Here is a 14630-nt window from a genome sequence, read left to right as displayed (position 1 = left end):
CTGTCTTTTAAAAAATTATATACCAGATTATAAATCATGTCTTTAAGTTGTGTGGGCAGTGATATAGCTGATAAAAGTAAACATAGCCAGAGTGCATCAGAAGGATGCACGACATTAATAGCCACTTATATCCATAATCATTATGTAACCTTGGGTACCGACTTTTAGCTAGCTGAAGGTCACCCCATTCCATCTGTGGACACTTAGTTTCATGGTCAGATTATGACTGCATGTCAGTCCAGGTTGCTTTTTTGTATTGGGGGGGGACCCTACACAGAATATGTCTAAATATTGAAACGCACAGAGTAAAAAATACATACCCTGAGAGATTTGCCCAGCGGAGTTCTCCTCCTGTGTGCCATGTAGAATCGCTGTTGTTCTGGTTCCAAAGTCATTATCTCCTTTCAAAAAAAAAAAATTCCAAATCATAGGAATGCATGACAGTCAGAAAAGATACAATCACCAATTGTTGCATTGGTGTTGGTTCCATCTGTCATTTGTCCATTCATAATCATTGGTACAGTAAGCAAGTAATGCTGTTAAATGGCTGGGGGGCAGGTTCAGTGTCCACGGTACATCGCTCACGTTAAGATTACAGCAGCAGTCACTTTATGTCAAAGTCTTCATGTTCCCACCTTTAAACACACAGGAAAAATTCTTTTGTTCTCCATGACTCCGGCTCCAAGTAGTTTTTGAAGCACATTTCTCACGCTGTGCTCTGCTGAATTTCCCCACTCTTTCTGGGAGGCATGAACAAAACACTTCCACTTGTCCCTCAAAAATCTTATCTGTGGGAAAACTATACAAATAATAAACAACCCTCCCAAAACACACCTGTTCACCTGTTCACCGTCAAAGTCAACAAAAAAACAAATTTTGAGCTGCAAAAAAAAAAAATCCGGTTTCCCATTCATTTCAATGATGTCTCTGAGGAGGCGGCACCTCACATGATGTCACCGTAGTCAACTTTTCTGACAGGTCCCCACATTTGTGAGCATTTATCAGCAGCAGATAAAATCATGCCAATTTCCCCATGTTTATGACTTAATTTCTCGGGGCATAAGGCAGCAAATGTAAAGCACAATGCATCCATAATTTCATAATAGTAGTCAGCTCATTTGATACTTCATTTACCACAGATATGCACTTTAAGGATCCCTTCTGGTCCTCTAGTGGGAGTGTGCATGGTTTAAAGGACATGTTGCACCAAAATCATAACAATTTAGATTTAGGCTGTTAGTGACCATCCGATGATCCACCAGGATTACTTTGTGCACTTCCATGACTGGTTTCAAAGTATACGGCATTCGCAGCAAACAGTTATGGAGGCATCCGAAAACAAAGTACTTGTGAGTACTCGGGTGTTTCCGACAATTGACGCAACTAGAAGCGTCCCAGAGTGCGCTTCAGTGGAATGCAGCTGATAACGTTAATAACGCAGGCACAGATTAATTCCAAAGTTGACATAAGTGTGATGTCATGTTATGATGGCTCGTTTTATTATGATTATTATGAGTGTTATCAATAAAATCTAAAAAATACATCTGCTGCTGGGGGGAAGACCATCTTGGAGACATTCCTTTTAGCAGCAAGCTGAGAGGGGTAACGAGCAGCAGCAGCGCACACACACAACACGCACACTCCAGCTCCTCAAAGAAAAAAAAATTGCCACAAAATACAACAAAAGGGGTAAAATGCTGAACATGCCAGACTCACCGTGTTATATTGTTTTCCAAATGTAAACTCCACACGAGCAAAGAAGTGCGCACGCGTGACGCTGGCTCCAGCCTCTCTCACGATCATGGCACATAATGCCCATCAATTCCTGGAAATAATATATTCTGACTTACAAATCCATCTCTGTGTCCAGGCAGTCTGTTAAAACAGTATCAGATATCCCAACCTCCATGTACACAGCTTCAGTAAACAGCACGTCTCCACACTTTAGGCTTCAAAATCTGACTCTCTGAAAAAGTTAAGAGTTTCAGGGTGAAGCGTGTCATCTTCTCTCTATAAATCCGAACCATCACTTTTGAACGGCAGCTCAGAAACTTCGTTTTTGGACGCAGCAGGTTCGTTTCCCTCTGTCTGTCAGTCATTGAGAGATTTCTGTCACACTGAGGAAAAATGCTGAGGATTGCTGAGTGAAACGTTTTCTGGAAATGCACCTGGTAATGCTCAGAGAGAAAGGAATAAAATACATCAGAGATCACTAATTATTAGCACATATGCGGAGACACTTACAATCATGAGTACTTTTATGTTGTCTTACTAACTGGGACGTTAAACATGAGATATGTCCTTTAAAGGCCACTGAGGTAAGGAGGCACCAACCCCTGCAAAGACTTAAAAACAGTAAAATATTAAAATCAATTCTAAAACTAACTGGCAGCCAATGCAAGGAAGCCAATATGGGAAATTTGTGGTTTAATTAGCATATGCCAGTTAATAGCCGAGCCGCAACATTTTGCACCAGGTGCAGTGGACCACTCTGCGACAGACTGACAATAAAATAAAAACTATTACAGTAGTCGAGCCAAGAAGAAATGAAAGCTTGAATAACCTTTCCAGAATCTCTCAAACAGAGAAATAGCTTCAGTTCAATTCAGTTTATTAATTTAGATAGTGCCAAATCACAACAAAGTCACCCCAAGGTACTTCACACAGGTACAATTGCCATGTTTTTCTAAAAAATAAATACATTTTATGATAGCTTGTATTTTCATAGACACAAAAATTAAATGAACCCATGACTGCCTGAACACAACAAGAAAAATGTAAAGCATAAAGGTTTCAACAACAGCAAACACTGCACAATCTATTACTGACACATTACATGAATTAATGTATAATTATTTGATATATATATATATATACACTCAACAAAAATATAAACGCAACACTTTTGGTTTTGCTCCCATTTTGTATGAGATGAACTCAAAGATCTAAAACTTTTTCCACATACACAATATCACAATTTCCCTCAAATATTGTTCACAAACCAGTCTAAATCTGTGATAGTGAGCACTTCTCCTTTGCTGAGATAATCCATCCCACCTCACAGGTGTGCCATACCAAGATGCTGATTAGACACCATGATTAGTGCACAGGTGTGCCTTAGACTGTCCACAATAAAAAGCCACTCTGAAAGGTGCAGTTTTGTTTTATTGGGGGGGGGGGGATACCAGTCAGTATCTGGTGTGACCACCATTTGCCTCATGCAGTGCAACACATCTCCTTCGCATAGAGTTGATCAGGTTGTCAATTGTGGCCTGTGGAATGTTGGTCCACTCCTTTTCAATGGCTGTGCGAAGTTGCTGGATATTGGCAGGAACTGGTACACGCTGTCGTATACGCCGGTCCAGAGCATCCCAAACATGCTTAATGGGTGACATGTCCGGTGAGTATGCCGGCCATGCAAGAACTGGGACATTTTCAGCTTTCAAGAATTGTGTACAGATCCTTGCAACATGGGGCCGTGCATTATCCTGCTGCAACATGAGGTGATGTTCTTGGATGAATGGCACAACAATGGGCCTCAGGATCTCGTCACGGTATCTCTGTGCATTCAAAATGCCATCAATAAAATGCACCTGTGTTCTTCGTCCATAACAGACGCCTGCCCATACCATAACCCCACCGCCACCATGGGCCACTCGATCAACAACATTGACATCAGAAAACCGCTCACCCACACGACGCCACACACGCTGTCTGCCATCTGCCCTGGACAGTGTGAAACGGGATTCATCCGTGAAGAGAACACCTCTCCAACGTGCCAAACGCCAGCGAATGTGAGCATTTGCCCACTCAAGTCGGTTACGATGACGAACTGGAGTCAGGTCGAGATCCCGATGAGGACGACAAGAATGCAGATGAGCTTCCCTGAGACGGTTTCTGACAGTTTGTGCAGAAATTCTTTGGTTATGCAAACCGATTGTTTCAGCAGCTGTCCGAGTGGCTGGTCTCAGACGATCTTGGAGGTGAACATGCTGGATGTGGAGGTCCTGGGCTGGTGTGGTTACACGTGGTCTGCGGTTGTGAGGCTGGTTGGATGTATTGCCAAATTCTCTGAAACGCCTTTGGAGACGGCTTATGGTAGAGAAATGAACATTCAATACACGAGCAACAAACAGCTCTTGTTGACATTCCTGCTGTCAGCATGCCAATTGCGCGCTCCCTCAAATCTTGCGACATCTGTGGCATTGTGCTGTGTGATAAAACTGCACCTTTCAGAGTGGCCTTTTATTGTGGGCAGTCTAAGGCACACCTGTGCACTAATAATGGTGTCTAATCAGCATCTTTTTTTATATATATATATATACACATTTTTCAGAGAATATGAATGAGAGAACAAAACCCTTTATTTCACTCATGGTTAGTGGTTGTGTGAAGCCATTTATTGTCAAACAGCTGTTTACTCTTTTTAAATCATAATAACAGAAACTACCCAATTGACCCTGATCAAAGGTTTACATACCCCAGTTCTTAATACAGTGTACTGCCCTCTTAACATCAATGACAGCTTGAAGTCTTTTGTGGTACTTGTGGATGACTCTTTATTTACTCTGATGGTAAAGCTGCCCATTCTTCTTGGTAAAAAGCCTCCGATTCCTGGGCTGTCTTGCATGAACTGCACGTTTGAGATCTCCCCAGAGTCGCTCAATGATATTGAGGTCAGGAGACTGAGATGTCCACTCCAGAACCTACACTTTATTGTGCTGCAGCGGATGACAGGTCGACTTCGCCTTGTGTTTTGGATCTTTGTCATGTTGGAACATCCAGGTACGTCCCATGAGCAGCTTCCGGGTTGATGAGTGCAAATTTTCCTCCAGTATTTTCTGATAACATGCTGCATTCATCCTGCCATCAATTTTCAAGTTTCCTGTGCCTTTATAGCTCACACATCCCTAAAACATTAACAATCCACCTCCGTGCTTCACAGTAGGAAGGGTGTACCTATCATCATAGACCTTGTTGACTCCTCTCTAAATATAATGTTTATGGTTGTGGCCAAAAAGTTTGAATTTGATCTCATCACTCCAAATGACTTTGTTCTCTCTGCTGTTTGGCATAGGGGGATACTTTGTGGCATTTGCATTGTAATGGCTTTCTTCTGGTGACTCAACTATGCAGCCCATTTTTCTTCAAGTGCCTCATTGTGCATCTTGAAACAGCCACACTATTTTTTTTTTCAGAGTCCTGTTTTTCAGTTGAAGTTATTTATGGGTTTTTATTTGCATCCTGAACAATTTTGGTGGCAGTTGTTGCTGAAATTTTGTTGGTCTACCTGGTTTGGTTCCAACAGAATCCCTCAGAATCCATCATCCTCCACTTCTTAATTAGAATTTGAACACTGCTGATTGGCATCGTCAGTCCCTTGACTATCTTTTTTATATCCCTTTCCTGTTTTATACAGTTCAATTACCTTATCTTTGACAATTATTTAACTTTCCCTATGACTCAGAAACCAGAAATGTCAGTGCAGCACTGGATGAAAGATACAAGGCTCTGTCAGGAGCCCAGAAACTCACTGACCTTTATACATACACTGATTACAAGAAAACAGATCACAGGTGAGGATAGTTACCTTTTGTAGCCATTCAAAATAATTTGTGTCAACTTGTGTGAATTTTATCAGGCCCAAATCACCAGGGTATGTAAACTTTTGACCAGGGTCATTTGGTTAGTTTCTGTTGTCATTATGATTTAAAAAGACTAAACACAGTTGTTTGATAACACACACAAAAAAATCACCCATGGTTAGTGGTTGTGTGAAGCCATTTATTGTCATTCATATTCTCTGAAAAATGGCCAAAAAAAAAATCAAACATTCTACCAGGGTATGTAAGCTTTTGAGCACAAGTGTGTGTGTGTGTGTGTGTGTGCAGTGGTGGTCCTAGAGTGATTTACTCCCTGGGTGAACCCCCCCGCGCACACTAACGTGGCCACCACCTCCACCCCACCACCCATGAAAACACTAACTTCGTCCACAACACCCACAATCCCACAAATTAACTCACAACAGCTATTTTCAAGAACAAATTTCCAGTTTTAATGACTACTGCAATAACAAACACAAAGAAATTGGCACAGTCTGTGTCATCATCCATGGACTTACCTGCAATGATCATCTCAAAAGTTTGCAGGAGGGCATCATAATTGTTTGCCACAGTGCTCACGATCCATGATGTGAAATGCCATCGAGTAGGAGCATTTCTGGGCAACCTTGAGCAGCCTGCAGACTCAAGAAAAGACATCCTCTGTGGATTTTGAGAAAAAATGTGGCAAACCCAGAGAGTGATGCAAAAAATATTCTTCACTCAGATAAGCATTTAGCCCCCTGAGACATAACCAGATTCAGTCTGTGTGCATAGCAATGCACAAACATTGCACTGGGGGCTGTTGCTTTAACTTTGGCCTGCAAACCATTGAGAGCTGAAGCCATGACAGCAGCCATGGCTTCTTCGTAAGGAAGACTATCAAATGGCTTCGCCAAAATCCGGTCCACAACATTCAAATTGTCTGCCATTATGTGCAGCTTGCTACTTAGCTAGCTTGCTAGCTGGGACTGGCGCGAGGCTAGTGTGAAGTGTGTCCGCCTGAGAGTGCTTTGTGACGGTGGAGGAGCTCAGCAGCACCCGCTGCTCGGTAGGGACACAAACTGCGATAGAAGTCAGAAAGAGTGATAGAAGTCAGTCTCCGAACACAAGCAGCTACAAAAAAAAAAACACCAGAAATAGAAGCTCGATTTGTCGCTAGTCTTTTTTAACAAAGAAAATGCCGCTAAGAGGATTAGGAAAGTCTCCGATTCAACTCAGAACAGAATGTAAACTAAAAAATGCTCCCACGGATGTTTACACCAAAAGATCGCTGATTCGCTCATTTCGCTGTCGATCAAAAAGGGCCAGCCGAGGCCAGCCCACTGCCCCATAGAGCCCCAGACACGCTGAGTGTCCGATGGGCGGGACAAAGCCCAGTATTTATCCAATGACTCGTGTCGTTTCGCTGCACTCTTTGTGTCGCTATTGAAGCACTGTGAAGCTGCTGAATGAGTGAGAGGAAAGCCGCGTCGTTACCAGTGATAAGAAGATGATTCTGAACAAAAGTTGCGCGCGTTGTAACCACGAACCCCCCCCACCCCGTTTTTGTTTTTTGTTTTTTCGCACGGTCGGCCCGTCTCCAGGACCACCCGTGTGTGTGTGTGTGTGTGTGTGTGTGTGTGTGTGTGTGTGGTGTGTGTGTGTGTGTGTTGTGTGTGTGTGTGTGTGTGTGTGTGTGTGTGTGTGTGTGTGTGTGTGTGTGTGTGTGTTAACCGTTTCGGTACAGGATTTTCGGTTCGGTACAGGGCTGTGCATGGGTGAGTTCGCGTTGCATGTGTTTACATCCACTGTTGCCAACTTGGCGACTTTCTCGCTAAATCTGGTGACTTTCCAAACCCTATATTGACAAATCATATGATACTTTTGTCTCCATTGTTTCAGGCTTATATGATAAACATTGTCCTCTTGTTGAAAAAATTCATAGAAATTGGTACAGTAACAAACCATGGATAACTAAGGGTCTTCAGAATGCATATAAAAAGAAAAATATATTGTGTAAACAATTTATAAAATTAAGAACTAAGGAAGCTGAAAGCAAATATAAAACATATAAGAATAAATTAATAAATATTATGAGACTTAGTAAGAATAGGTATTACATTGAGTTACTTGAAAAAAATAGAACCAATATTAAAAATACTTGGAACATCATAAATGAGATAATAAAAAAGAATAAAATTGCTAGGGATTATCCTCCATTTTTTATTCAGATAATAACACTGTGATTGATGCAAATAAATCTATTGCTGATCATTTTAATGAATATTTTGTTAATGTGGGGAAGAATATTGCAAGTAGTATTGATTCTACAAGTAATAATTCTTGGATTAACAATAATACATTCAGTAAACCTGTGTCAATGTTGGTGGAACCGACAAAAAAGAAATAATTGATTTGGTTCATAATTCTAAAAGTAAGAAATCATCTGACTATAATAATCTGGATATGGCTTTATTGAAAATAATTGATTGTATAGTAAAACATTTCAATCACATTTGCAATATGTCATTAAGTACTGGTAAATTTCCCTCTCAAATGAAAATAGCTAAAGTAATACCCTTGTTTAAAACCGGTGACAGGCATGTTTTTTTCTAATTATAGACCTAATTATAGACCTATTTCACTCCTACCACAGTTTTCCAGAATTCTAGAAAAAATATTTGCTAAGAGATTGCATGACTACTTATTAAAGCATGAGATACTTTGTGATGAGCAGTATGGATTCAGAAAATCTCGGACGACATCACTGGCATTGATGGATTTTGTTAAAAGTATAGCAACGGCAATTGATAGAAAACAATACGTAGTTGGCATTTTCTTTAATCTACAGAAAGTGTTTGACACGGTGAATCATGCAACATTACTAACTAAATTACAAAAATATGGGATCAAAGGTCTTGCATATGATTGGATATCAAGTTATTTACAGGGAAGATTTCAATATGTTCAGTTCAATAACACTGACCTCTGTACTTCGGGAAATTACTTGTGGAGTGCCGCAGGGCTCTGTGCTTGGTCCCTTATTTATTTTATATATTAATGATATAGGTTGGGTGTCGCAATCACTAAAGTGTATTTTATTTGCAGATGATACAACTGTCTTCAGTAGTGGTGATAATCTAGAACAGCTTCTGGACATGGTGGAGAACTAAAGTGCCACACATTCTAATCTCTGCCGGACATTCATTCCATTTCTTCACCCCAATCGCAGATACACAAAAACCCTTCGCATTTGTTCTTACTGGTGGTTTCTTAAAAATTGCACAACCTCATAAACTGTAACCGGATTCCCTCAATCTGAACAGATTCTGGACATGTGGGGAAACGCTTACAAATCAAATACTAATCAGATATTTCTTTTACAAAAACGAGCTATAAGAATCATCTGCAATAAACATTACCGTGAACCAACGCATTCTCTATTTGTGTCTTTAAATTTATTAAAATTCAGAGATTTGATGGATTACATCACAATTCAAACTTTGTTTAAAGCAAAAAGCCAAGCCTTACCGAGACATGTCCAGAATGTCCACTGCAGTTTGCCTACAGGCCCAACATCGGGCCTGTAGGCGAACTGCAGTGGGTCCAGGATGTCGCTCACCACGGTGCGGAGGTGAGACAGGACGAGCCGTTCCATGGTCTTCATGAGGTGGGAGGTCAGGGCAACTGGTCTGTAGTGGGCTGGTTCCTTGGCGTGCGGTATTTTGGGAACTGGGACCACACAGGAGGTCTTCCACAAGGTGGGGACCACCCCCAGGCTGAGGCTCATGTTGAAGATGTAGCTGAGGACCTCACAGAGCTCATCTACACAGGTCCTCAGCAGCCTCTGGGAGATCCCATCAGGTCCTGCTGCTTTCCTCTGCTTCAGCTGCAGGAGCTGGCCTCTCACCTTGGTTGGAGTTGCAGTGAGGGGGGAGGGAGGGGGAAGCTGAGGTGGGCTGGTGCTGAGTACAGTACCGGCGGAGGAGGAACAAGGTCCGGAGTGCACTGGAGGTGACCGGGGGGTAGAAGGTGGGAGGTCAGGGGGACTGGAAGGCTGGCTGCTGGAGACATGTGGAGAGCTGGGAGCAGGCGTGGATATAATTCTTATATAATTGTTAGATTTGTGGTATAAGGGGTGGGCGTGATACGCTCTGCTTCAACCCACTCCCTTTCGGACACATGGGGTTTGTTTTTTGGTTTATATTATTGTTATTTTGTTATAATGTTATATTGGTTTGTTTATTGTTTTTGTTAAATTGTTATATTATTAACACGTGTGCCAAATAAACTCATTCATTCACCCTCTTGATGACTTATTTTCTCAAAAGCGACTAGCGACAAATCTAGCTAATTTTCCTGGCGTTACTGGAGACTTTTCTGATGTTTGGTGACTGAAAGTGGAAGTCAGCGAGCAGCAGCGGGTCTCCCCCTCCTCCGCTGCAGCAGCCTATAAAGCACTGAGCGGAGGGATATCTACAATCCTCCTCACTCAGACTCACTCAGCCTACTGACCTCGTTTGCTGCGCTGTGATTAAACAGTTCCCAGACTTTGAGAAGCCCTGGCCATGAGAAGTTATTTTATTGTAATAAGTGATGGCCAATTTTAATGTCAAAATAAATAAACAAACCAAGAATCAAGTGTATTTGTGATTCTAAATATTTTTAAGGTGGTTTTACTCACTTTTTTGCCTCTCCCACAATGTTTTTGTTTTCAAAACTTTATTTAAAAAGATATATTAACAAACATTAAACGAACAGTTAATAGAAAGAGATAGAAAATAAAATAAATTGTACAAAAGTAAAGGGATTCTTTAACATTAATTCTCTTAAATGCCTTAGAGTGACAGTTTTGGACAAGTTAATTTTCTGGCAAAAATATGAAGGTTGAATAAAATTGAACAGGGCTTCATGCTGGAACTGTTGTGCTTTGTTTTACTTGTGGAAAGGTTTTGTTAAAAGCTGTTTACTAGGAATGTATTTTTTATAATATTTCCTAAATTTGTTTTATTTGAGAACATTTTATTTAACTTATTACCAGGCAGCACTTTGCAATTATTTAATTTTCAACTGCTGCTGATCAACTCTATGCAAAGGAGATGTGTTGCACTGCATGAGGCAAATAATGATCACATCAGATAACTGGTTTTCTGGACATTCCCCCCCCCCATAAAACACTGCACATTTCATAGTGGCCTTTTATTGTGGCCAGCCTAAGGCACACCTGCTGTCTAATCAGCATCTATATATGCCACACCTGTGAGGCATCTCAGCAAAGGAGAAGTGCTCCCTAATACAGATTTAGAGAGATTTGTGAACAGCATTTGAGAAAAATAGGTCTTTTGTGTGTATATAGAAAATGTTTTACATCTTTGAGTTCAGCTCATGAAAAATAGGAGCAAAAACAAGTGTTGCATTTGTATTTTTGTTCAGTGTAGTAAGTTCAATGTAAGTACATAATATAATTGAAAATACATGGATGACAAAAGAAAGTGAAAACACTTATTTCCATTGTGGCCCATTTAAAAATCAAATGACAAAATAGAAGTAATGATAATAATAAAGGATTATTAACCAAGCACAAGGTCTGTATGGAAAAATATCAGACCAAGGTCTTGACAGTATACATTCCAGACCAGTCGTCATGGTAACGGTCTGATATGGGAAGATGTCAGACCGGAAATCAGCCAATCACAGTGCACGTACTGTTGTAGCCATATAATAATAGTGTGCATATGATAATCAATTTCAATCAATCAGTTTTATTTATATAGCGCCAAATCACAACAAACAGTTGCCCCAAGGCGCTTTATATTGTAAGGCAAGGCCATACAATAATTACGTAAAAACCCCAACGGTCAAAACGACCCCCTGTGAGCAAGCACTTGGCTACAGTGGGAAGGAAAAACTCCCTTTTAACAGGAAGAAACCTCCAGCAGAACCAGGCTCAGGGAGGGGCAGTCTTCTGCTGGGACTGGTTGGGGCTGAGGGAGAGAACCAGGAAAAAGACATGCTGTGGAGGGGAGCAGAGATCAGTCACTAATGATTAAATGCAGAGTGGTGCATACAGAGCAAAAAGAGAAAGAAACACTCAGTGCATCATGGGAACCCCCCCAGCAGTCTAAGTCTATAGCAGCATAACGAAGGGATGGTTCAGGGTCACCTGATCCAGCCCTAACTATAAGCTTTAGCAAAAAGGAAAGTTTTAAGCCTAATCTTAAAAGTAGAGAGGGTGTCTGTCTCCCTGATCTGAATTGGGAGCTGGTTCCACAGGAGAGGAGCCTGAAAGCTGAAGGCTCTGCCCCCCATTCTACTCTTACAAACCCTAGGAACTACAAGTAAGCCTGCAGTCTGAGAGCGAAGTGCTCTATTGGGGTGATATGGTACTATTCTAGAATTAACAGGAAGCCAATGAAGAGAGGCCAATATGGGTGAGATATGCTCTCTCCTTCTAGTCCCTGTCAGTACTCTAGCTGCAGCATTTTGAATTAACTGAAGGCTTTTCAGGGAACTTTTAGGACAACCTGATAATAATGAATTACAATAGTCCAGCCTAGAGGAAATAAATGCATGAATTAGTTTTTCAGCATCACTCTGAGACAAGACCTTTCTAATTTTAGAGATATTGCGTAAATGCAAAAAAGCAGTCCTACATATTTGTTTAATATGCGCATTGAATGACATATCCTGATCAACAATGACTCCAAGATTTCTCACAGTATTACTAGAGGTCAATAATATAATATGATTCAAACCACCGCAGCGCAGTGCCTTTAATACCTATGGCATGCTCTAATCTCTGTAATAAAATTTTATGGTCAACAGTATCAAAAGCAGCACTGAGGTCTAACAGAACAAGCACAGAGATGAGTCCACTGTCTGAGGCCATAAGATGATCATTTGTAACATTCACTAATGCTGTTTCTGTACTATGATGAATTCTAAAACCTGACTGAAACTCTTCAAATAGAGCATTCCTCTGCAGATGATCAGTTAGCTGTTTTACAACTACCCTTTCAAGAATTTTTGAGAGAAAAGGAAGGTTGGAGATTGGCCTATAATTAGCTAAGATAGCTGGGTCAAGTGATGGCTTTTTAAGTAATGGTTTAATTACTGCCACCTTAAAAGCCTGTGGTACATAGCCAACTAATAAAGACAGATTGATCATATTTAAGATCGAAGCATTAATTAATGGTAGGGCTTCCTTGAGCAGCCTGGTAGGAATGGGGTCTAATAGACATGTTGATGGTTTGGAGGAAGTAACTAATGAAAATAACTCAGACAGAACAATCGGAGAGAAAGAGTCTAACCAAATACCCGGCATCACCGAAAGCAGCCAAAGAGAACGATATGTCTTTGGGATGGTTATGAGTAATTTTTTCCTCTAATAGTTAAAATTTTATTAGCAAAGAAAGTCATGAAGTCATTACTAGTTAAAGTTAAAGGAATACTCGACTCAATAGAGCTCTGACTCTTTGTCAGCCTGGCTACAGTGCTGAAAAGAAACCTGGGGTTGTTCTTATTTTCTTCAATTAGTGATGAGTAGTAAGATGTTCTAGCTTTACGGAGGGCTTTTTTATAGAGCAACAGACTCTTTTTCCAGGCTAAGTGAAGATCTTCTAAATTAGTGAGACGCCATTTCCTCTCCAACGTACGGGTTATCTGCTTTAAGCTGCCAGTTTGTGAGTTATACCACGGAGTCAGGCACTTCTGATTTAAAGCTCTCTTTTTCAGAGGAGCTACAGCATCCAAAGTTGTCTTCAGTGAGGATGTAAAACTATTGAAGAGATACTCTATCTCACTTACAGAGTTTAGGTAGCTACTCTGCACTGTGTTGGTATATGGCATTAGAGAACATAAAGAAGGAATCATATCCTTAAACCTAGTTACAGCGCTTTCTGAAAGACTTCTAGTGTAATGAAACTTATTCCCCACTACTGGGTAGTCCATCAGAGTAAATGTAAATGTTAGGCTCCGGTCTGGCCACTCTCTTGCTTGCCTCTACTGGTGGTTGGCTCTCACTGCGGTATTGTATCACTTCCTGTTCCGGAGCACAGCTGTGTTTTTCTGTATCTGTTAGCTGTTTAATCTGCGTAGTTAGATTGATCTAGTTATCTAGATTACGATTTGTTTCCCAGTGTAATCTTTACGTGCCTTAACTAAAGCACTCCTTCTGCTGAATCACCTCTAAATTATTTACACATTATTCACTTTGCGTGTTTTTAGGTATCCGCTAGCTTAGCGTAGCTACTAGCTCTTAGCCGATTTAGCATGGCGGCTTCTCCTGTCTCTCCCGCACTTTTCTGCTCTGGGTGTGAAATGTTTAGTTATTCCTCGGCCTCCTTTAACAGTAATGGTACTTGTAATAAGTGTAGCTTATTCGTAGCTTTGGAGGCCAGGCTGGGCAAATTGGAGACTCGGCTCCGCACCGTGGAAAATTCTACAGCTAGCCAGGCCCCTGTAGTCGGTGCGGACCAAGGTAGCTTAGCCACCGTTAGTTCCCCCCTGGCAGATCCCGAGCAGCCGGGAAAGCAGGCCGACTGGGTGACTGTGAGGAGGAAGCGTAGTTCTAAACAGAAGCCCCGTGTACACCTTCAACCCGTTCACATCTCTAACCGTTTTTCCCCACTCGACGACACACCCGCCGAGGATCGAACTCTGGTTATTGGCGACTCTGTTTTGAGAAATGTGAAGTTAGCGACACCAGCAACCATAGTCAATTGTCTTCCGGGGACCAGAGCAGGCGACATTGAAGGAAATTTGAAACTGCTGGCTAAGGCTAAGCGTAAATTTGGTAAGATTGTAATTCACATCGGCAGTAATCGGAGGTCACTAAAATTAACATTAAATCGGTGTGTAACTTTGCAAAAACAATGTCGGACTCTGTAGTTTTCTCTGGGGCCCTCCCCAATCGGACCGGGAGTGACATGTTTAGCCGCATGTTCTCCTTGAATTGCTGGCTGTCTGAGTGGTGTCCAAAAAATGAGGTGGGCTTCATAGATAATTGGCAAAGCTTCTGGGGAAAACCTGGTCTTGTTAGGAGAGACG

At 41.3% G+C, this 14630-nt stretch overlaps 1 protein-coding gene across 2 annotated transcripts in view; it reads left to right on the top strand.

Moving 5' to 3' along the window:
• Positions 1–14630, top strand: part of LOC117517390 (transcriptional coactivator YAP1-like) — a 59490-nt gene that overhangs the window by 33326 nt on the left and 11534 nt on the right. The gene's annotated exons all lie outside the window — the stretch shown is intronic.

The sequence above is a fragment of the Thalassophryne amazonica genome, chromosome 9 (assembly GCF_902500255.1).
Source record: "Thalassophryne amazonica chromosome 9, fThaAma1.1, whole genome shotgun sequence".
Classification (NCBI taxonomy): domain Eukaryota; kingdom Metazoa; phylum Chordata; class Actinopteri; order Batrachoidiformes; family Batrachoididae; genus Thalassophryne; species Thalassophryne amazonica.
This window is presented reverse-complemented; position numbering and strand designations above follow the sequence as displayed.